General features: G+C 46.7%; 1 protein-coding gene across 3 annotated transcripts in view; it reads right to left on the bottom strand.

Annotated features, from left to right (window-relative positions):
• The window catches only part of robo1 (roundabout, axon guidance receptor, homolog 1 (Drosophila)), a 768,177-nt gene extending 747,769 nt beyond the window's left edge, over nt 1-20,408 (bottom strand). For 2 of the 3 annotated variants that reach the window (XM_087992440.1, XM_087992441.1), the window contains exon 1: nt 20,200-20,408. The gene's annotated coding sequence lies outside the window, so the exon portion shown is untranslated. The remainder of the gene's footprint in view (nt 1-20,199) is intronic. The other variant, XM_087992443.1, reaches the window with a different exon arrangement.
• Nucleotides 20,409-23,175: the final 2,767 nt, after the last annotated feature.

Below are 23,175 nucleotides of genomic sequence, written 5' to 3'. Positions count from 1 at the left end.
CTTAACAACCCTATTAACTCGGGTGGCAACTTTGAGGGATCTATGGACGTGGACCCTAATATCCCTCTGTTCCTCCACACTGCCAAGAATCCTGCCTTTAACCCTGCAATCTGCATTTAAATTCCACCTTCTAAATTGAATCACTTCGCACTTTTCCAGGTTGAACTCCACTGCCACTTCTCAGCCCAGCTCTGCATCCTGTCAACGTCCCATTGCAACCGACAGCAGCCCTCCACACTATCCACAACTCCGCCAACCTTCATGTCATCGGCAAATTTACTAACCCACCCTCCACTTCCTTGTCCAAGTCATTTATAAAAAAACACAAAGAGCAGAGGTCCCAGAACAAATCGTTGCGGAACATCACTGGTCACCGAGCACCAGGCTGAGTACTTTCCATCTACCACCACCCTCTGTCTTCTATGGGCCAGCCAATTCTGTATCCAGACAGACAGGTTTCCCAATATCACATGCCCCCTTACTTTCTGAATGAGTCTACCCTGGGGAACGTCATCAAATACCTTGCTCAAATCCATATACACCACATCCACTGCTCCACTTTCATCATTTGTTTTGTCACATCCTCAGATAATTCAACAAGGCCTGTGAGGCATGACCTGCCCTTCACAAAACCATCCTGACTGTCTCTAATCAAACTATGGTTTTCCAAGTAATCAGAAATCCTGTCTCTCAGAATACTCTCCAATAATTTGCCACAGACGTAAGACTGAATGGTCTGTAATTCCCAGGACTATCCCTATTCCTTTCTTGAACAAGGGAATAACATTTGCCACCCTCCAATCATCTGGCACTACCCCAGTGGACAGTGAGGACGCAGATGGAGTTCCACATCCATCAAAGTTTTACCTGCACATCCACTATTATCATTTATTATATCCATTGCTCCCAATGCAGTCTCCTCTACATTGGGGAGACTGGACGCCTCCTCGCAGAGCGCTTCAGGGAATATCTCCGGGACACTCGCACCAATCAACCACACTGCCCTGTGGCCCAACATTTCGACTCCCCCTCCCACTCTGCCGAGGACATGGAGATCCTGGGCCTCCTCCATCACCATTCCCTCACCACCTGATGCCTGGAGGAAGAACGCCTCATCTTCCGCCTCGGAACACTTCAACCCCAGGGCATCAATGTGGACTTCACCAGTTTCCTCTTTTCCCCTCCCCAACTTAACCCCAGCTCCAACCTTCTAGCTCAGCACCGTCCCCATGACCTGTCCTACCTGCCAATCTCCCTTCCCACCTAACCACTCCACCTGGAGGGTTGTTTTTCAGACTGGAGGCCTGTGACCAGTGGAGTGTCACAAGGATCAGTGCTGGGCCCTCTACGTTTTGTCATTTATATAAATGATTTGGATGTAAACATAGGAGGTATTGTTTGTAAGTTTGCAGAGGACACCAAAATTGGAGGTGTAGTGGACAGCGAAGAGGGTTACCTCAGATTACAACAGGATCTGGACCAGATGGGCCAATGGGCTGAGAAGTGGCAGATGGAGTTTAATTCAGATAAATGCGGGGTGCTGCATTTTGGGAAAGCAAATCTTAGCAAGACTTATGCACTTAATGGTAAGGTCTTAGAGAGTGTTGCTGAACAAAGAGACCTTGGAATGCAAGTTCATAGCTCCTTGAAAGTGGAGTCGCAGGTAGATAGGATAGTGAAGGCGCGCGTTTGGTATGCTTTCCTTTATTGGTCAGAGCATTGAGTACAGAGGTTGGGAGGTCATGTTGCAGCTGTACAGGACATTGGTTAGGCCGCTGTTGGAATATTGCATGCAGTTCTGGTCTCCTTCCTATAGGAAAGATGTTGTGAAACTTGAAAGGGTTCAGAAAAGATTTACAAGGTCATTGCCAGGATTGGAGGGTTTGAGCTATAGGGAGAGGCTGAACAGGCTGGGGCTGTTTTCCCTGGAGTATTGAAGGCTGAGAGGTTGACCCCATAGAGGTTTATAAAATTATGAGGGGCATGGATAGGATAAATAGACAAAGTCTTTTTCCTGGGGTGGGGAGTCCAGAACTAGAGGGCATAGGTTTAGGGTGAGAGGGGAAAGATATGAAAGAGACCCAAGGGGCAATGTTTTCACGCAGAGGGTGGTACGTGTATGGAATGAGCTGCCAGAGGATGTGGTGGAGGCTGGTACAATTGCAACATTTAAAAGGCATCTGAATGGGTATATGAATAGGAAGGGTTTGGAGGGATATGGGCCGGGCGCTGGCAGGTGGGACTAGATTGGGTTAGGATATCTGGTCGGCATGGACTGGTTGGATCGAAGGGTCTGTTTCCATGCTGTACATCTCTATGACTCTATGACTCTACCTCCTCCATTCCCACCCCCATTCACCTATTGTGCTCTTTGCTACCTTCTCCCCACACCTCCCCCTCCTCCCCCCAAACTTATCTCTCCACCCTGGAGGCTCCCTGCCTCCATTCCTGATTAAGGGCTTTAGCCCGAAACATTGATTTTCCTGCTCCTTGGAAGCTGCCTGACCTGCTGTGCTTTTCCAGCACCACTCTGATCTCAACTCTTGTTTCCAGCATTTGCACTCCTCACTTTTGCCTAGTGAGAACGCACAATCACCGCCAAAGGTACAGTAATCTCTTCCTCACTTCCTGTAGAAACCTGGGGTATATCCCATCTGGCCCCATACCCCGTCTGGCCCAGGGGACTTATCGATCCTTACATTTTACAAACTTTCCAGCACATCCTCCTCCTTAATGTCAACCTGTCCGAGCATATCAGCCTGTTTCACGCTGTCCTCACAAACAACAAGGTCCCTCTCACTAGTGAATACCGAAGCAAACTATTTATTAAGGACCTCCCTTACCTACTCAAACTCCAGATACAAGTTCCCTTCCCTATCCCTGATCAGCCCTATCCTCACTCTGGCCATCCTCTCATTCCTCACATAAGTGTGGAATGCCTTCGGGTTTTCCTTAATACTACCCGCTATAACTTTTTAATGCCCCTTCTAGCTCTCCTAAGTCCATTTTTCAGTTCCTTCCTGGCTACCTTGTAACCCTCTCGAGCCCCGTCTGATCCTTGCCTCCTCAACTCTTAAGTAAGCTCTTGACTAGATATTCTACATCCCTTGTCACCCAAGGTTCCTTCACCCTACCAGCCCTTCCTTGCCTCAATGGGACAAACCTGTCCAGCACAATCAGCAAGTGCTTCATAAACAATCTCCACATTTCTGTCATGCATTTCCCTGAAAACATCTGTTCCCAATTTAGGCACCTCAGTTCCTGCCTAAGAGCATTATAACTCCCCTTCTCCATTTAAATACCTTCCCATACCGTCTGCTCCTATCCCTCTCCATGACTATAGCAAATGTCAGGGAATTGTCATCACTATCACCGAAATGCTGTCCTACCGTGAGATCTGACACCTAACCTGGTTCATTGCCAAGCTCCAAATCCAATATGGCCCCTCTTCTAGTCGGCCTGTCTACATATTGAGTCAGGAACCCTTCCTGGACACACCTGACAAAAACTGTTCCATCCAAGCTATTTGAACTAAGGAAGTTCCAAACAATATTAGGGAAGTTAAAGTCACTCATGAAGACAACCTTGTTACTTCTGCATCTTTCCAAGATCTGCCTCCCAATCTGCTCCTTCGTGTCTTTGTTGCTATGGGGGAGGCCTGTAGAAAACTTCCAATAAAGTGACCGCTCCTTTCCTGTTCCTAACTGCCACCCATAATGACTCTGTAGACTAATCCTCCTCGATGATCTCCCTTTCTGCAGTTGTGATACTATCCCTGATTAGCAATACCACTCCCCCATCTCTTTAACTCCTTCCCTATTCCGTTTGAAACATCTAAACCCTGGAACATCCAACAACCATTCCTGCCCCTGCAATGTCCAAGTCTCCATAATGGTCACAACATCATAGTTTCAAGTACAGATCCACGCTCTGAGTTTGTCACCCTTATTCCTACACTTCTTACATTAAAGTTGACACTTCAACCCATCACACTGACAGCACCTTTGTCCCATCAATTGTTTATCACTTTTCACAGACTCTGCATGCTATTTTGGGCACGGTGGCTCAGTGGTTAGCACTGCTGTCTCACTGCACCAGGGCCCCAGGTTTGATTCCAGCCTTGGGCGACTGTCTGTGTGGGGTTTGCTCAATCTCCGTGTCTGCGTGGGTTTCCTCCTACTGTCCAAAGATGTGCAGGTCTGGTGAATTGGCCATGCTAAATTGCCCACAGTGTTAGGTGTATTAGTCAGGGGTAAATATAGGGGAGGGTGGGTTACTCTTTGGAGGGTCGGTGTGGACTTGTTGGGTTAAAGGGCCTGTTTCCATACTGTAGGGAATCTAATCTACTCCATCCCCAGATCTGTAACTCTGGTTGCCGCTCCCCTGCCAATCTAGTTTAACCACCACCCCCCCCACTGAAGAGCTCTAGCTGTTCCACAAGCTGCAGCTGCTGTATTGACCAGGAGCTGGTCCAGCTCTGAACTGCAGGCCAAGTATCTGCACCAGCAGACAGTTCACTATACTCTGAGAAAATCCCTCTGGCTGGGAGGAAATAACATTGAAGGCATTTTTATTCCCACAGGAAGAATAAAATCTGGCCTCCTTTGTCAATAAGAATTGTAACTCACGTAATGGCAGAGAAATGAATGAATAAATCCCGCTGATCCTTAAATGGGTCCAATTGCCATCTGAAAGTGGGCTGCTATTTTGCTTGTGATGAGGAGGTGCTGATAACTCAGGGAGGGCTGGCGTGTCTGTACAATGGGTGACAATGAAGCTTTCAGTTCCCTCCCCAAATTGAGGCTTATCACCGAAATGGGATTTTACAGTACAAAGCAAATTGAAGAGTGGGGGCTGAGATTGCATCCCAGCTAAATGCCTGGCAGAAAACTGCGGAGAGAGGAGAGTTGGAAATCTGAGCCTGGAGTCACGGCACAAGCAGTTTCCTCTTCAATAATGTCCCCTCTAACACCATCTCCTTTGTACCACAGTCCCATTTAACAGTGTCTCACCCAGCACCTCATCTGACAGTGTCCTCATTAACAATCAGAGTTGAAGCTGCTCTCGACAGAATAGATGCACATGACGATTAATATTTAGCTGTCACTCTCTGTCACACAATGTCAACTTTCTCCTGTGGTTTTCTCTCATCATTCCTCATACGTTTTACAGTTTCTCCTGTCACTGTCTCCTCTACATCCTCTATCCATTACATGTATCTTTTCCCCTTCCCCATCTCTCATCTCTCTCCCATCCTTCCCCTTCCTACAAGCCCCATCTCATCTCCCTCTCCCCATCCCAGTCTTTCACCCTCTCCCACTCATACCCCTCCTTCCCTATCTGTTTCATTTCCCCAACTCTTCTCTTTCCCTCCTCTCCGATAAGTCCCTCTGCCTATTTTCCACTTTATTCCTGCTTTTTATTTTGTTTCTCACAATGGATTTCCACAGATCTCTTCCTGTGCTCCTTATCTCCCTCACACACACTCTCTCCCCCCCCCCCCAATCTCTCCCCCCCCCATCTCTCTCCCCCCACCCCCCCCATCTCTCTCCCCCCCCCCATCTATCCCCCCCCCATCCCCCCCTCTCCCCCTCTCAAGAATTTCTACCCTTAAGTGAATCTTTCTTATTTTCATTCATTAATGAAAATTTGGAAATCACTGGCTGGGCCCAGCATTTATTGCCCGTCCCTAGTTGCCCCTGGAGAAGGTGGGGGTGAGCTGATTTCTTGAACCACTGCAGTCCATGTGCCATAGTCAGACCCACAATGTCCCGTGGGAGAAAATTCCAGGAATTTGACTCAAAGTCCATGTGCCGCTACACTCGTCCAGGCAAATAGGGAACTTTTAGAAACTTCTGTTCATAAGCATGTGGGCCAGCTTGACCAATATCTATTGTCAATCCCTAATTGCCCAGGGGCAGTTCAGAGTCCATCACACTGGAGTCACATATAGACCAGACAGGTTGGGCAGATTTCCTTCCCTAAAGGACATTAGTGAACCCAGATTTTTTCTTTTAATGAAAGAAAGAACTGTGGATGCTGGAAATCCAAAACAGTGCCAAACATTGCTGGAGAAACTCAGCAGGTCGGGTAGATTCTGTGGAGAGAGAGAGAAAGCGGAGTTAACGTTTCAAATTCAGTGACCCCTTTTTTCAGAACCTGGACTTGAAATGCTAATGCTGTTTTTGTCTGCTCAGGTATTGCCAGACCTGCTGAGTTTTTCTAGTAACGTCCAGCACTAAATGACAATCAGCAGGTGGTTACACAGTCACCATCAAGTGTTTTAGTCTGGATTCTTACTGAACTCAAATTTCACTACCTGCCAGGGTGGGATTCAAACGCATTCCCCTCGGACACTATACTTGGGTTCTACACTTAGCCCAGTGACATGACCACGACACCACGGCCTCCCTCTCCCTTCAGTGGCTGTACATTGATGGAGCAGAACCCACTGCAACTGACAAATGCCCCTGGGTGATCAGGAGCACCACTCATTGCTATATCCATGCCCATTGGATCCATGGGCAGCCAGGCAGAGCTGTTACCCCCAATGCTCAACTCCGACTGGCATCATTGCAGAGTGGACAATAATCCACTCAGGTGCCCCAGGTTAATACCCCATCAGTCACCGGTCTGAAACGGTTGTCGGTTCTTGATGGAGAGATTGTGGATACCCTGGCACAACCCGCAGGGCACGGGGGCAGTGAGGCCACCAGGAGGCAGCAGCCATTCAACTACGAAGCTGTGGTCCTTGGTCATTGTGGGAGTCGTCTAAAGCACAACTACCTGACTCAGTCATAGATTCAGTCATAGAGATGTACAGCACAGAAACAGACCCTTCGGTCCAACTCGTCCATGCCAACCAGATATCCCAACCCAATCTAGTCCCACCTGCCAGCACCCGGCCCATATCCCTCCAAATCCTTCCTATTCATATACCCATCCAGATGCCTTTTAAATGTTGCAATTGTACCAGCCTCCACCACATCCTCTGGCAGCTCATTCCACACACGTACCACCCTCTGTGTGAAAAAGTTGCCTCTTGGGTTCCTTTTAAGTTTTTCCCCTCTCACTCTAAACCTATGCCTCTAGTTCTAGACTCCCGACCCCAGGGAAAAGACTTTGTCTATTTACCCTATCCATGCCCCTCACAATTTTATAAACCTCTATAAAGTCACCCCTCAGCCTCCGACACTCCAGGGAAAACAGCCCCAGCCTTTTCAGCCTCTCCCTGTAGCTCAAATCCTCCAACCCTGGCAATGTCCTTGTAAATCTTTTCTGAATCCTTTCAAGTTTAACAACACCTTTCTGTTCACACGCTCATCCCCCAGCCCAGGATGGTCTCAGGGATCTCCACCTCTTCCTGCAGCAAAGGCCTGAACCATCCCCACCCACCCCACCCATCTGATTACGTTAACTCTGATTTCTCTCCACAGATGCTGCCAGACCTGCTGAGCTTTCCCAGCAATTTCTGTCTTTGTTTCATTCCTGTATCAGGGTGACCAGAATTGCACACAATATTCCAAAAGTGACCTAACAGCCGCAACATGACCTCCCAACTCCTATACTCGCTGACCAATAAAGGAAAGCATATCAAATGCCTTCTTCACTATCCTATATACCTGAGACTCTACTTTTGAGGAACTATGCACCTGCACTCCAGGGCCTCTTTGTTCAGCAACGCTACCCAGGGCCTTACCAATAAGGTGTGTAAGTCCTGGCCTGATTTGCCTTACCAAAATGCAGCACCTCACATTTATCTAAAGTAAACTCCACCTGCCACTCCTCTGCCCACTGGCCCATCTGTTCAATGTCAATTCATAGAATCCTCACAGTGTGGAAACAGGCCATTTGGCCCAACAAGTCCAGACTGACTCTCCAAAGAATAACCCACCCAGACCCATTTCCCTACCCTATTACTGTACTTTTACCCCTGACTAATGCACCTAACCTACACATCCCTGAACACTAGGGGCAATTTAGCGTGGCCAATTCACTTAACCTGCACATCTTTGGATGTCCCACTGCACTGAGATAACCTTCTCCACTGTCCACCACATCTCCAAGTTTGGTTTCTGAAGTGAACTCCCCAAGTCACAAGTGCTGGCTGAGAAAATAATCCCCTTGACTTCCTCTCTCTGACGCAACCCCATGCCAGCTTCCTCACACCCACTCCTGCCTGCCTGCCCACTCCATTGTCACTCTCACTCTATGGCTTTCCCTGTTCTGAGACCCCCCTACTCTCTGTACCCCATCTCCAATGCTCCACCTTCAGTGTCCTTTTCCCTCTGCATCCCTCTACCCCCGAATCACAGGATTGTCAACAGTGCAGGAGGCCATTCAGCCCCACCCCATACAACAGTACTTCCTCCTTATTCAAATTCATTCTCAGCTACTCCCCTGTGGGAGCCTCGGTTTGCTGATTTTCTTTTGAAAAGGCTATAACCTAAAGTCGAAGTCGGACTGCTATAACTGCAATACTAGGGAAGTTGTTTGCAACTTGAAAATCAAGTTTCACATATTTTTTGAGCTGGAAGGAAAGAGACAAACTGAAAAGCGTTTGAGTTAAGAAAATTCTACGCAGCAACAAACCCTGATCAGTTGAGTGCTAATAAAAAGGGGCCAGTGCCAAGAGTGTGAAAAATACCCAGATGCTACAGACATGCAGCATCTCCCTCTTTCTCCGTGTGGGTAAATGGACACAAAACCTAAAAGAAAGAATCAGTGCCAATCTCCTGCTTTTTCCACATCTCCTTGCACACCTTTCTTGCCCCCTTCCTTCTCTTGACCTCTCACTCTCAACCCCTCCTGTGATCAACTCCCCCCACCCTCCTGACCCGAGTGCAACTCTCTCATTGGCAGGTTACCACTGCTGCTACTCACGGGAATGACAGAGCTGCTCCTAACTCGAGATCCAATGGGAGTAGAGGATCCACCACCATTCAGAGAAGCTGATGCATGTAGAAAGTAGGTTTATGATGCATTGGTAGTGTCCTTACCTCTGATCCAGGAGACCCGGGTTCAGGTCCCACCCACTCCAGCAGTGAGTAATGACAATACCTCTGAGCGGCTTGACTAGAAACAGGTCTAGTAAGTGAGCACTGAGCTGACAGATGAGAGTCCAACCCTTTTCTCAGCACGTGGGCAGGAAAGCAGTTGTGAACACGGAGTAATTGAAGCAGCTTTTCCAGGGGGGCTCATCAACCCTCTCATTTATCACCACATCCCAGCTCTGCTCTCTCACCTGGGTTTCACACTCTTCTGGAAATAGTGGAATAAATGTTACATTTTAAAGTGTTGAAATGTCACTCCAGTTGAGAGGGGAGGGTGTGTTAATAAACACTCCACTGCTGCTGACAGCTGACTGCCTGAGACTCCAGTTAGCAGCAACCTGTTAAACTCTCCCCGTGCATCCCCAACACGGGAAATCGACCACGTTAAAAGTTCACTCACTGACTGAGAACCAAATGAGACCTGCCCCAAATCCAATTTTGCATTTACAGAAGCAAACTTATTATTAACCAGGGCCTAGGAGTGTACCGATTTGATTAGATATTCTGGCTGATCAAGAGGTCAACGTAAAGACATACACTAAGTTAATAGAAATGTAATGCAGGGAGTATACACATCACTGTTAGACTTTATTACAGCATAAATAGACAAGGTCTTTTCCCTGGGGTGGGGGAGTCCAGAGCTAGAGGGCATAGGTTCAGGGTGAGGGGGGGGAAGATATAAAAGTGGCCCAAGGTGCAAGATTTTCACACAGAGGGTGGTGCATGTATGGAACGAGCTGCCAGAGGAAGCTGGTGGAGATTAGTACAATTGCAACATTTAAAAGGCGTCTGGATGGGTTTAATGAATAGACAAACATTGGCCAAGTGCTGGCAAAAGAGTCTGTTTCCGTGCTGTACATCCCTACAACTCTAAATCACTGAAATAACAAAGCAACTCGACCTTAAATAAACAACAGCAGCAGAAAGCCCTTTTATTCACACCTTTAACTGACTACTCGAATATTTTGGTATTAACATGAGCTTCCGGTATTTGAGATACATTATTTTTGCCAGTTTACTGAGAGTGGCAGTTCACAAAGTGCTGGTTAAATCAAAATTTATTAAAATCAACTCGGTTTCAGGAAAATTAGATGACTCAGCATTTGCTTTTCACACCCCTGAGATTTTGCTCGCTGCTATGTCTTGAAGGTCAAGTCACAGTCCAGCTCAGTCCTAGAGGGATGAGCAAACTCCCTCCTTCAAGATAATTGGTCTCAGTGAGTTAGACCTGAAGCTGGGATTGCACACTGGGCCCTTCCCAGCTTGTTTCCCTCATCAGACACAGGCGTCTCTCACTGGGCCAGCATTTATTACCCGTTCCTGGCTGACCCTTTGCAATGTCTAACCACTAAGCCATTTCAGAGGGAAGCTAGCAGCCATCCACATTGTGGTGGGTCCGGAGTCACATGGAGGCCAGGCCACGTAACATCTGCAGATTTCCTTTCTGAAAATCGAATTGGTGAACCAAATGGGTTTTTAACAAAGTGGTTACCAATAAGCCAGCTTTTACTGAGTTCAAATATCATCATTAGGCACGGTGGGGGGTGGGGAGGGGAGGGGGGAGGGGAGGAGAGTCAAATCCATGACCCCTGAAAGCATTTTAGCCCAGATTACTAGCCCAGTAACATATTGGCATACCACACTGCCTTCCAGTACATACAACCACAAAGAAAGAAGTCCTTCATTTCCAAGAAGTCCAGAATTCCTTGAACCATTAATCTTGCTGAATCCAACATGGACTCCCAATGACACACACCATCACCATCACCATCTTCCCCTTTAAGCAACACCAACCTACCTGGGCCTCAAAGCTTTCCTGCTCCTGCGGAGAACCAGTTGTCATTTAGGGTTGCACTGCGGTGCTCCCCAACTGTGTGTGTTGCACTGCGGTGCTCCCCGTTGTATTGCACTGCGGTGCTCCCCGTTGTATTGCACTGCGGTGCTCCCCGTTGTATTGCAAGTTACATATCTTTATACGTTGAGATTTCTTTGCAAACTGTGAGAACAAGTACATACGCGGGCCTCGTATTAACGGATCAATATTGGTGAGAGCGTACTGTGGTTCATTTCTCAGGGACCACAGTCAGTCTGCCTCATTTATAATTACACAACTCTTGGTGGTTAACTACCATTTGTCATTAACTGATGCATTATCCACGGCAACGACTCTACCAATCACAACCAATCAGAATTCCCCTCTCTTATGTACTAAACCAGACCACTCAAAACATTCTTAAGCAGGCAGCTCAGACTGTAATTTGCAATTTGTTTCGGTAAGTGTACAGTGAAAATTACCCGGAGTAAGTTAGCTAGGTTGACGACTAGATTTTAAAACAGACAAAAATGTACTCACAAAAGTATACAATGAAATACACAGAACAGAATGAAGAACCCCTACAGAACTCAGCCTATCCAACTAGACTTAATTATGCTGTTCTGAATACACACAACATTCCCAATAAGCAAACTCCCTTTAAATACCAGTATAAAATGGAACAAAGATGTGCAGGTCAGGTGAACTGTCCACGCTAAATTGCTCGTAGTGTTAGGTGAATGGGGTAAATGTAGGGGAATGGGTCTGGGTGGGTTGCTCTTCGGGGGGTCGGTGTGGACTTGTTGGGCCGAAGGGCCTGTTTCCATACTGTAAGTAATCTAATCTAATCTAATCTAATCTAATCTAATCTAATCTAATCTAATCATATGCTTACAAATTGAAGTTGAAGGGCAGAAAGAGAGAGAGAGAGAAAAAAAGTTTCCACAGAGCTCCCTTTTAAATTCCTTACCCGTTGAAGACTGAACTAAAACTGGTCAGCTCAGCTAGAGAGCTGACCACTGCCCTTTCATTATACAGGTCACTTCTAAAACATTACCCCCTTGGCCTGATGTCTCATCTGTTTATATATAAACAAACGGCCTCTCAAAATCCGTTTCATCTCTGTACCAAACCAGACTGATCAGGGCACAGCCTGGTTTATTACCCCTCTGAAAAATATCAAGGACAGAGTCTCCTTGAGCCAAGGAACAGCTTTTAGAAAAAGGTGCTTTGTGACACCTCAGACAGTACAAATTAGTCTTCCATTGAATTGGTATTCTTATGAATAATCCTGATCACTGTACGAAAAGAAACTTTGATAAAATATGTATTGTATCAGCAATACTAAACTTTAATTCAACAAACAAATCACAGAACCCCTACAATGTGAAGGCAGGCCATTTGGCCCCATCGAAGAACATCCCATCCAGACCCACACACCCCTACTCCATCCCGGTACCCTGCATATCACCTAGCCGGCACATCCTTGGACACTTTGGGCAATTTTAGCAAAGCCAATCCACCTGACGTGCACAACATTGGACTGTGGGAGGAAACCGGAGCACCCGGAGGAAACCCACACATACACGGGGAGAATGTGCAAACCCCACACAGTCCCATGGAGGTGGAATCAAACCCAGGTCTTGAACACGGTGAGGCAGCAGTGCTCACCGAAATAGCATACAAACAATTACAAGTTATGTTCATGACACTGAAATAGGAGAGAAGGGAAGGTTTAATGAAGTTGTAAGAAATTTCCAAATGTGTATAGTTAGGTTAGGTGAATGGGCCAATATTTGGCAGATTAAGTTTAATCCGGATATGTGATGAGATTATCCATTTTTGGTTAGAGGAATAGAAAGGCAAACTCTTATCTAAATGGAGAGAGAGTTCAGAGTGCTTTGGTGCGGAGCGATCTGGGTGTCCTCAAATATGAATTACAGAAAACTAGTAATCAGGTTCAGCAGGGTGGTAAGGAAGACAAATGGAATTTTAGCATTTATTAATTCAGGGAATAGAGTATACAAGGATAGAGCAGGGACAGGAATGGTTGTTGCAGGTTCCGGGATTCAGATGTTTCAGTAAGAACAGAGAAGATGGTAAAAGAGGGGGAGGTGTGGCATTGTTGATCAGGAACAATATTCCTTGTAGAAAGGATGTTTGGGGACTCATTAACTGAGGTAGTATGGGCTGAGGTTAGAAAAAGGAAACGAGAAGTCACCATGCTGGGAGTTTTCTATAGGCCTCCGAATAGTCCCAGAGATGTAGAGGAAAGTATAGCAAAGATGATTCTCAATGGGAGTGAGAGAGGCAGGGTAGTTGTTATGGGGGATTTCAACTATCCAAATATTGACTGGGATCACTACAGTACGAGTACCATAGATGGGTCAGTTTTTGTCCAGTGTGTGCAGGAGGGCTTCCTGACACAGTATCTAGACAGGCCTACAAGGGGCGAAGCCTCTTTAGGTTTAGTACTGAGTAACGAGCCTGGCCAGGTGTTAGATTTGGAAGTAGGTGAGCACTTTGGAGACAGCAATCACAATTCTGTCAGGTTTACTTTAGTGATGGAAAGGGATAGGTGTATTCCACCGAGCAAGAGTTACAGCTGGAGGAAGGGAAATTACGATGCAATTAGGAAAGATTTAGGAAGTGTAGAATGGGGAAGGAAACTGCAGGGGATGAGCACATTAAAAATGTGGAGCTTATTCAAGGAAAAGCTCCTGTGTGTCCGAGATAAGTATGTACCTGTCAGGCAGGGAGGAAGATATAGAACGCGTGAGCCGTGGTTTACTAAGGAAGTGGAATCCCTGGTCAAGAAGAGGAAGGCGGCTTATGTTAGGACAAAATGTGAAAACTCAGTTAGGGCGCTTGAGGGTTACAAGGAAGTCAGGAAAGACCTAAAGAGAGCGCTCAGAAGAGCCAGGAGGAGACATGAGAAGTTGTTGGTGGATAGGATCAGAGTTAACCCTAAGGCTTTCCATAGGTATGTCAGGAATAAAAGAATGACGAGAGTTAAATTAGGACCAATCAAGGATAATAGTGGGAAGTTGTGTGTGGAGTCAGAGAAGATAGGGGAAGCACTAAATAAATATTTTTTGACAGTGTTCACTGTAGAAAATGAAAATGTTGGCGAGGAAGATACAGAGATACATGCATCTAGACTAGAAGAGATTGAGGTTCACAAGGAAGAGGTATTAGAAATACTGCAGAGTGTGAAAACAGACAAGTCCCCTGGGCCGGATGGGATCTATCCTAGGATCCTCTGGGAAGCCAGGGAAGAGATTGCCGAGCCTTTGGCATTGATCTTCAAATCATCATTGTCTACAGGAATAGTGCCTGAGGACTGGAGGATAGCAAATGTGGTTCCCTTGTTCAAAAACGGTAGTAGAGACAACCCTGGTAATTACAGACCAGTGAGTCTCACTTCAGTTGTTGGTAAAGTGTTGGAAAAGATTATAAGAGATAGGATTTATAACCATCTAGAAAAGAATAATCTGATCAGGGACAGTCAGCACGGTTTTGTGAAGGGTAGGTCGTGCCTAACGAATCTTATTGAGTTTTTTGACAAAGTGACCAAACAGGTATTTGAGAGTAAACCGGTTGATGTGGTGTATATGGATTTCAGCAAGGTGTTCGATAAGGTTCCCCATAGTAGACTATTATACAAAATGCTGAGGAATGGGATTGTGGGAGATATAGCAGTTTGGATCAGTAATTGGCTTGCTGAAAGAAAACAGAGGGTGGTGGTTGATGGAACATATTCATCTTGGTGTCCAGTTACTAGCAGCATACCGCAAGGGTCGGTGTTGGGTCCAATGCTGTTCGTCATTTTTATTAAATGACCTGGATGAGGGCTTAGGAGGGTGGATTAGTAAATTTGTGGATGACACTAAGGTTGGTGGAGTTGTGGATAGTGACGAAGGATGTAGTAGGTTACAGAGAGACATAGATAGGATGCAGAGCTGGGCTGAGAGGTGGCAAATGGAGTTTAATGTGGACAAGTGTGAGGTGATACACTTTGGACGGAGTAATCGGAATGCAAAGTACTGGGCTAATGGTAAGATTCTTGGGAGTGTAGATGAGCAGAGAGATCTCTGTGTCCAGGTACACAGATCCTTGAAAGTTGCCACCCAGATTGACAGGGTTGGTAAGAAGGTACACAGTGTTTTAGCTTTTATTAATAGAGGGATTGAGTTCCGGAACCATGAGGTTATGCTGCAGCTGTACAAAACTCTGGTACACTTGGGAGTATTGTGTACAGATCTGGTCACCGCATTATAAGAAGGATGTGGAAGCTTTGGAAAGGGTGCAGAGGAGATTTACTAGGATGTTGCCTGGTATGGAGGGAAGGTCTTACGAGGAAAGACTGAAGGACTTGAGGCTGCTCTCGTTAGAGAGAAGAAGGTTGAGAGGTGACTTAATAGAGACATACAAGATAATCAGAGGGTTAGATAGGGTGGACAGGGAGAGCCTTTTTCCAAGTATGGGGACAGCAAACACAAGGGGACACAAGTTTAAAGTGAGGGGAGATAGGTATAAGACAGATGTCAGAGGTAGTTTCTTTACTGAGAGAGCAGTAAGGGTATGGAATGCTTTGCCTGCAACAGTAGTAGATTTGCCAAGTTTAGGTGCATTTAAGTCGTCATTGGACAGGCATATGGACGTACATGGAATAGTGTAGGTGGGATGGGCTTCAGATTAGTATGACAGGGCGCGCAACATCGAGGGCCAAAGGGCCTGTACTGCGCTGTAATGTTCTATGTATAAAAGTAGGGCAGTGTTGCTACAACTGTACAAGGCAGTAGTGTGACCACATCTGGAGTATTTTGTACAGTTTTGGTCCCCGTGCTTAAGGAGGGATGTAGTTGATTGAAGGCAGTTCAGAGGAGGTTCACTGGTTTGATTCCAGAGAGGAAGGTCTGTCTTATGAAGAGAGATTGAGCAATTTAGGCCTTTACTCCCTGGAGTAAAGAATGAGAGGAGATTGAATTGAGGGATTTAAGATGCTAAAGGGGATTGATAATGTAGACACAGAGAGGTTGTTTCCTCATGCAGGGCAGTCTAGAATGAGAGGTCGTGGCTTTAGGATAAAGCACTGAACGCACAGCCAGTAGGGAGGCACAAGATCACAACTGGAAGATCAGAGACAGATGTAAGGTTGTCGTGGCCAGAGAAGGTTACAGAAATGGAAAGAGGAACATAGAAATAAGGATATGAATTTGAAATGAAAGTGTCTGGAAGCCAGCACTGTCCCCTGTAGTAATTCACTGGATGTGAAATGCTTTGATGTGCCTCTGAGGTGTGATGAGGTGATCAAATCAATTGATGCCTTTCTCTCTTTCACAGATAATTTCCAACCCGCTGAGTTAATGAACCACTTTCCTTATCCAGCTGCTTTCAACTAGACTGAAGAAGGTTGAGCTGTGCTGTATCGCTCCATTTAACACTAGCTTGGTGAGACCCAACGGAAATGTCAGTTGAAATTTGAAAGGGTTCAGGGAGAGGCTGAACAGGCTGGGGCTGTTTTCCCCGGAGCGTCAGAGGCTGAGGGGTGACCTTATAGAGGTTTACAAAATTATGAGGGGCTTGGATAGAATAAATAGACAAAGTCTTTTCCCTGGGGTGGAGGAGTCCAGAACTCGAGGCTGCAGTTTTAGGGTGAGAGGGGAAAGATATAAAAGAGACCTAAGGGGCAACATTTTTACACAGAGGATGGTGCGTGTATGGAATGAGCTGCCAGAGGATGTGGTGGAGGCTTGTACAAATGCAACATTTAAAAGGCATCTGGATGGGTATATATATAGGAAGGGTTTAGAGGGATATGGGCCGGGTGCTGACAAATGGGACTAGATTAATTTAGGATAGCTGGTCAGCATGGACGAGTTGGGCTGAAGGGTCTATTTCTATTCTGTACAGCTCTGTGACTCTGTCACTATTCAGCACAGTACAGAAAGCAGCCATGCAACTTCATGTGTGTGACACCTTGCTTCAAATACAAAACCCACTACCCTAGTCTTATCCAGTCAACCAGCCTCCAGCCCCAAAAATAATCCCACTGCCCCAGTCTGTATCAATGCCCTAAGTCAATTCATAATTTGATTTACTTTTTGAAAATTGTGTAGTGCAATGGTGACTCACTCACCTCTTAGGAGAAAATGACGACTACAGATGCTGGAGATCAGAGTCGAAAGGTGTGGTGCTGGAAAAGCACAGCAGGTCAGGCAGCATCCGAGGAGCAGGAGAGTCGATGTTTCAGGAATAAGCCCTTTATCATTCCTGAGGCTGCCTGAACTGCTGTGATTTTCCAGATCCACATTTTTTGACCCTCATCCCAATTGATTCAGTTTAGGTTTGACTGCACACTGCAACACTATTGGCTTCTCCACTCCCCCACCCACCCCCGGCCAAACACCTCACCCTAAACACTGGCCATCAACTCTAACTCACTGATATTCACTGGCTAGCCACTCACAGATTAATGTCCACAGATTCCACCCAAAGCCAATCACCCCATCCACTGAGCCATGGTCAATTTACTAATTTTTGGCCCCACCCTGATGACAGGCTCTAGCCACTGTCCATGGTACCATCTGCTCACCAGTTGCACTCGTCCCCAGATTCACTGAATCTGTTGAGCCAGTCATTCACTGACTTGGACCCAAGATTTTAACTGCTCAGTACTCCCTGAACACCGTCAGGAGACCACTGCATTCCCCATTAGCACATTCTCTCCCTAGTGTCCAGATCACTCTTTCTCCACCATCACTTCCTCCTTCCACCTTGCCCCCATCAGTTCCAGCATCTTTCTGTCTGTCTGCTTCTCTCCTCCCTTCCTTCTTTCTTTGTACTCTTATTTCTGCAGCCTCCCTCCCTCCGTCAGATATTTTTTCTCCTTTGTCTCCTGAACCAGGCAAACCTCTCGGGGTCTCAGTAGCCTCCCCTAGGTTGGCTCCAGAATCCATTCTCTCACCCCCCCCCCCCCCCCCGCCTCCCCGCCAACCACCCTCCCCTTCCCCATCCCCTCATGAAATTCCCAGGCAAAGAGCAACATCACAACTCACTCGGTCCAACAGTGACTGATAGGCAATCACAAAAATAACTGTTCACGCATAATAAATCCAACGAGATATTAGACTTGATATCAATAAGCAGAATGATGAATATTCCCCATCAATACTAATAAATGGCCACTAATACTGAGCAGTGAATGGTACAAATCCCATCGCCTCCTCTTAATGCTCTTGCTCCCTGTACTGTGATTAATTATGCTTCATAAACTCATCCACTATCCCAAATATGAAAATTAATTGTTAAGGAATGTAGAAAAATTGGAAAATCTGGTGCAACAGAAAGTATCCATAATTAACAGGGTTGGCTGGATGTTGGACTGAAAGGTAGAGACACATGATATGCTGCTTAATAAACAGTGCAGCCTCTACTCAGCTGGGGAATGAATTAGACTCTGCAGGGCAATGCTCTGAGCATGAGAATTTCTCAATCCCTTGCAGAATTCATGTTGGAGTGAGCCTCTGTATATTTCTTCTGCTCAGTGATATCTCTGCATGCCAGCTTTCTGCAGTAACGCTGGTAAGTTCGACATCCCTCACCACCTACAGCAACTGGGCAATGTGACTAGAGAAGGCACAAGTGGCATACACTCACACAGCCAGACAGAGAGACAGACGGTCATCTGAAGTCTCTCTCTCTCTCTAACACACACACACACACACACACACACACAGCCAGACAGTGAGAGACAGACGGACAACTGCAGTCTCTCTCTCTCTCACACACACACACACCCACCCACACACACACACATAGACAAGTGCAGTCTCACACACATATGAAGTCACATTGATACACAGTGTCTCTCTCTCACACACACACACAGTACACTACAGAACCAGACACACAGAGAGGCACAACACACACACACAGAAAATTGCACAGAGGGAGACACAGACATAGAAACACATCAAGACACACAGAGGACAGTAGAGGTCAGACTGAGAAAGACACACAGACAAACTCAGTGACAGGCACAAAGACAGACAGCCACCGTTTCCCACGCGCTGAGGCAGACAGAGTGACTCACACACACACACACACACACACACACACACAGGCAGCCAGACCCATGTGGACAAACAGATACTGACACACACTGACTCCCCCAACACAATCACCTCCCAGTCTCTCTCCAGCTGAACCTCTTGTTAAACTGCCCTCCCTAACCCACTGCTCTGTATTCATTTCCTCTGTTAATTCTGACACAATAATCACTGGCAATGTGATCAAACATCAACTTTACCCGAGAGTCCGCAACAGGGGATTTTTAAATAAAAATTCCAAAGCACTGTGGAAATGAGACAAGTCAAGCAGCAGCATCTCTGCGTTCCTCCCACATTTCCCCAAATCCCTGACCAGTTTTCCAGGGAACTCTGAGCTGCAGAGTAAGCCGGATCCTGTATCAGCTCAGACTGGGGCAGGATCGGACGTATTCCCAACAGGATTCGTTTATAAATTATGCAGCACACACACAAATCCTTTCAGTTTAACAAACGGAGTCCACTACTGACTGGTTTTGCAGCGACAGAGATGGCTCAATCCCCTTCTGTATCTAAAGCAACACTCATTCAGGAACTCGGGAGTCAATGAAACTGTTGCCCAGAAATGTGCACTCCAACAGCACTCTACCTGGGAGGGCACATTGTGCCATTTTGAAGGTGCTGCTGAGCATTCTGGCCACACTCAGATACATCTTCCACAGCCATAAAACAAAATAGAGAGAGAGAGAGTCAGAGCCGGAGCCGTGTGGCCAGTTTGCAAGGCTCTGAGTTCCTGTGGGTAACTCAGGCACCCCTGCCCAGGGTGCAGTGTCCAGATGTTCAGAATCTGGTTTAACAGTGGCTCTGAGATGGGCGAGGGCTCTGTCATTGTCAGGGAGTAGAGACACCTGTAAATATTAAACCAGTTACCCCTGGAGCTGCGGAATGCACTGCTCACACAGAAAGCCTTCTTTAACAAAAAAAACACTTTATAACAAAAAAAATGCAGTTTTAAAAAATTTCTTCCAAATGCAGCCTTTTAAAAAATACAGTCCTCGTTTTAAAAACACCTTTCAAATGTACAGCCTTTTTAAACGACACTTTTTTAAAAAAAAAATGCAGTGTCTCTTTAAAAATACTTTTTTTAAAAAGTGGTTTCATGAAAAAAAATCAGCAGTTTCATTAAAAAATACAGTCTCTTTCTAAAAGAAATATTTTCTTTAAAAACCACACACACACTGACTGATATATTCCCACAAAATAATTGCAAGTAGCCACTCACCGAATAGGCGCTAGTTCAGATCACTATAATCTGGCCCATTGCAGTCAGTGAGGAGATCTGAGCTGAGGAGAGTGTGTAACTTTTCCCCAGCATAATGGAGCTCAGGAGGCAGGCATCAGACTCTCGCTGAGGGAGCGAGCAGTGAGCTCAGGAGGAGATGCGGTGGAGCCCTGAGACAGTGAGCTGGTGCTCTGTGCCTCTCGGATCTCCCATTGCAATGCAGCAGTACAGCGCACAGAAAGCACCCACTCTGGCTCAGCCTTTGTCGAGATTGCGCACAGCAACTCAAGAGTGTCTACAGGGTCCTAAAGAGTCACCCCGCCCCAGCTCAACTAGAACTGCATCAGCTATTGGACTGGAAACAGACCCCTCCTCTCTCACAGGTGACTCCTCCAGGCACAAGCTGAGAGTATTCCTGTCTGGTTTCTTTATTTTAACCCCCACACTACCACCTAAGTGCGGTAGTGCTTATTTTTTTTCCCCCAGCACCCATGGTGTGTGTGTGCAGGTGTGAGACACAGTGGAAGACACAAAGTGCACCAATCTTTATTCAATTTCCACCACCAGGAAGATAGGAAAACACCCGGGTGGCCAGTGACAAACACTGCCCTTCGCATCAAAGGGCAGTGCTGTGTGATGTCTGGTTTCTTTATTCACTGGTGGGGTGTGAGCACCGTCAGCTGGCCCAACATTTCTTGCCCACCCCTAGTTGCCCACAGGAAATGACAACGGCAGAAGCAGCCCTGTCAGACCCTGCAGTGTTCTCCTCACTAACACCTGGGGGCTAGTGCCAACATTGGGAGAGCTGTCTCACAGACTAACCAAGCAACAGTCTGACACAGTCATACCCTACAGCCAATGTCCCAGACCCCACCATCACCATCCCTGAGTCATCGGCAGGACAGACCTGGCAGAGGGGGGTGGCACAGTGGGGCATAGTCAGAAGGGAGTTGCATAGGGAGTCCTCACTCCAGACCCCATGAAGTCTCATGGCTTCGGGTTAAACATGGGCAAGGGTGGTAGGGGCATAGAATGTACTCTGGAGTGGGGGGGGGGGGGGGGGGGATCAATGCCCATGACTGAGAGTGGCTTGGCAGCAGCACTACTGATCAAGCTGGTCGGGTCCTAAACGATATCACTGCTAGACTGGGTCTGTGGCAGGAGGTGAGGGAAAAACATCCCTGACCTCATCCTTACTAATCTGCTGGCTGCAGATGTATCTGTCCATGACAGTATCAGTAAGAGTAAAAACAATGACTGCAGATGCTGGAAACCAGATTCTGGAATGGTGGTGCTGGAAAAGCACAGCAGGTCAGGCAGCATCCGAGGAGCAGGAAAATCGACGTTTCGGGCAAAAGCCCTTCATCAGGAATACAGGGATGAAGGGCATTTGCCCAAAATGTCGATTTTCCTGCTCCTCGGATGCTGCCTGACCTGCTGTGCTTTTCCAGCACCTCTAATCCAGTATCAGTAAGCGTGACCACTGCACAGTCCTTGTGGAGACAAAGTCCCACCTTCACACTGAGAATACCCTCCATCATGCTGTGTGGCACTATGACCGTGCTAAATGGGACAGACTTCGAACAGATTGAGCAGCTCAAGACTGGGCATCCATGAGGCACTGTGGGCCATTGTACTCCAGCACAGTCTGTAACCTCATGGCCTGGCATATCCCCCATTCAACCATTACCATCAAGACAGGGATAAACCCTGGTTCAATGGAGAGAGAGCAGGAGGGCAGGCCAGGAGCAGCACCAGGCATACCTGAAGGTGAGCTGTCAAATAAGACTACTTGCATGCCAATTGCATAAGCAGCAAGTGATAGAGTTAAGCGATCTCACAACCCATTCCTGATGAAGGGCTTTTGCCCGAAACGTCGATTTTCCTGCTCCTCGGATGCTGCCTGACTCGCTGTGCATTTCCGGCACCACTCTAATCCAGACTCTGATCTCCAGCATCTGCAGTCCTCGCTTTTACCAAGGGATCAGAGCTAAGGTCTCGACACATCCAAACATGAATGGTAAAACAACTCCCTGGAGGAGGAGGCTCCACAGCTATCCCCATCCTCAATGACGGACCAGCCCAACACATCAGTGGAAAAAGTTAAGGCTGAAGTATTTGCAGAAATGATCTAGCTCAGTCTCTTTCAGTGGTCCCCAGCATTACTGATACTAGTCTTCAGCCAATTTGATTCACTCCACATGAGATCAAGAACTGGTTGGAGAATGCGATACTGCAAAGGTTATAGACCCTGACGACGTTCCAACAATAGTACTGAAGATATGTGCTCCAGAGTGCACTGCTCTCCAAGCCAACCTGTTTGAGAACAGTTCCAACACCCAAAAAGTATGGGGATGGGAGAGATATTCAATGAATTTTTTGTGTCAGTTTTTACTGTGGAGAAAGAAATGCAGGTGAGAGAGGGCAGGGAAATAAATATTGATATTTTGAAAACAGTTCACTTGACAGAAGAGAAAATGCTGGAGGTCTTAGAAAACATAAATCCTCAGGACCAGATCAAATGCCTCCCAGGACATTGTGGGAAGCTCGGGTGGAAATTGTAGCGCAGCGGACAGAAATATTGGTCTATAACCACGGGTGAGGTGCCTGATGACTGCAGCGGGGGGGCGAGTGTTGAGCCTTTGTTTAAGAAAGTCTGTAAGGAGAAGCCTGGGAACTGTGGACCGGTGAGTCTGACATTGATGGTGGGGTTTCTGAAGGATAGGATTTGCATGCATTTGGAGAGGCAAAGATTGAGCACAGCTGGTCAGCATGGTTTTGTGTGAGGGAAACCTCCTCTCACAAATTTGACTGAGAGTTTTGAGGAAGTAACCAAAACGATTAATGAGGACAGAGCAATAGACAGTGTGTATTTAGAATTTCGTAAAGTCTTTGACAAGGTTCTGCGAGATAGACTAATTAGTAAAGTTAGATCACATGGGAATCAGGGAGAGCTTGCCAATTGGATGGAAAATT

This window comes from Chiloscyllium plagiosum, unplaced genomic scaffold, assembly GCF_037043375.1.
Source record: "Chiloscyllium plagiosum isolate Xiang-an unplaced genomic scaffold, Cpla_swu_hap1 HiC_scaffold_12, whole genome shotgun sequence".
NCBI lineage: Eukaryota > Metazoa > Chordata > Chondrichthyes > Orectolobiformes > Hemiscylliidae > Chiloscyllium > Chiloscyllium plagiosum.
The sequence above is the reverse complement of the archived record's forward strand: the minus strand, read 5'-3'. Positions and strand labels throughout refer to the sequence as shown.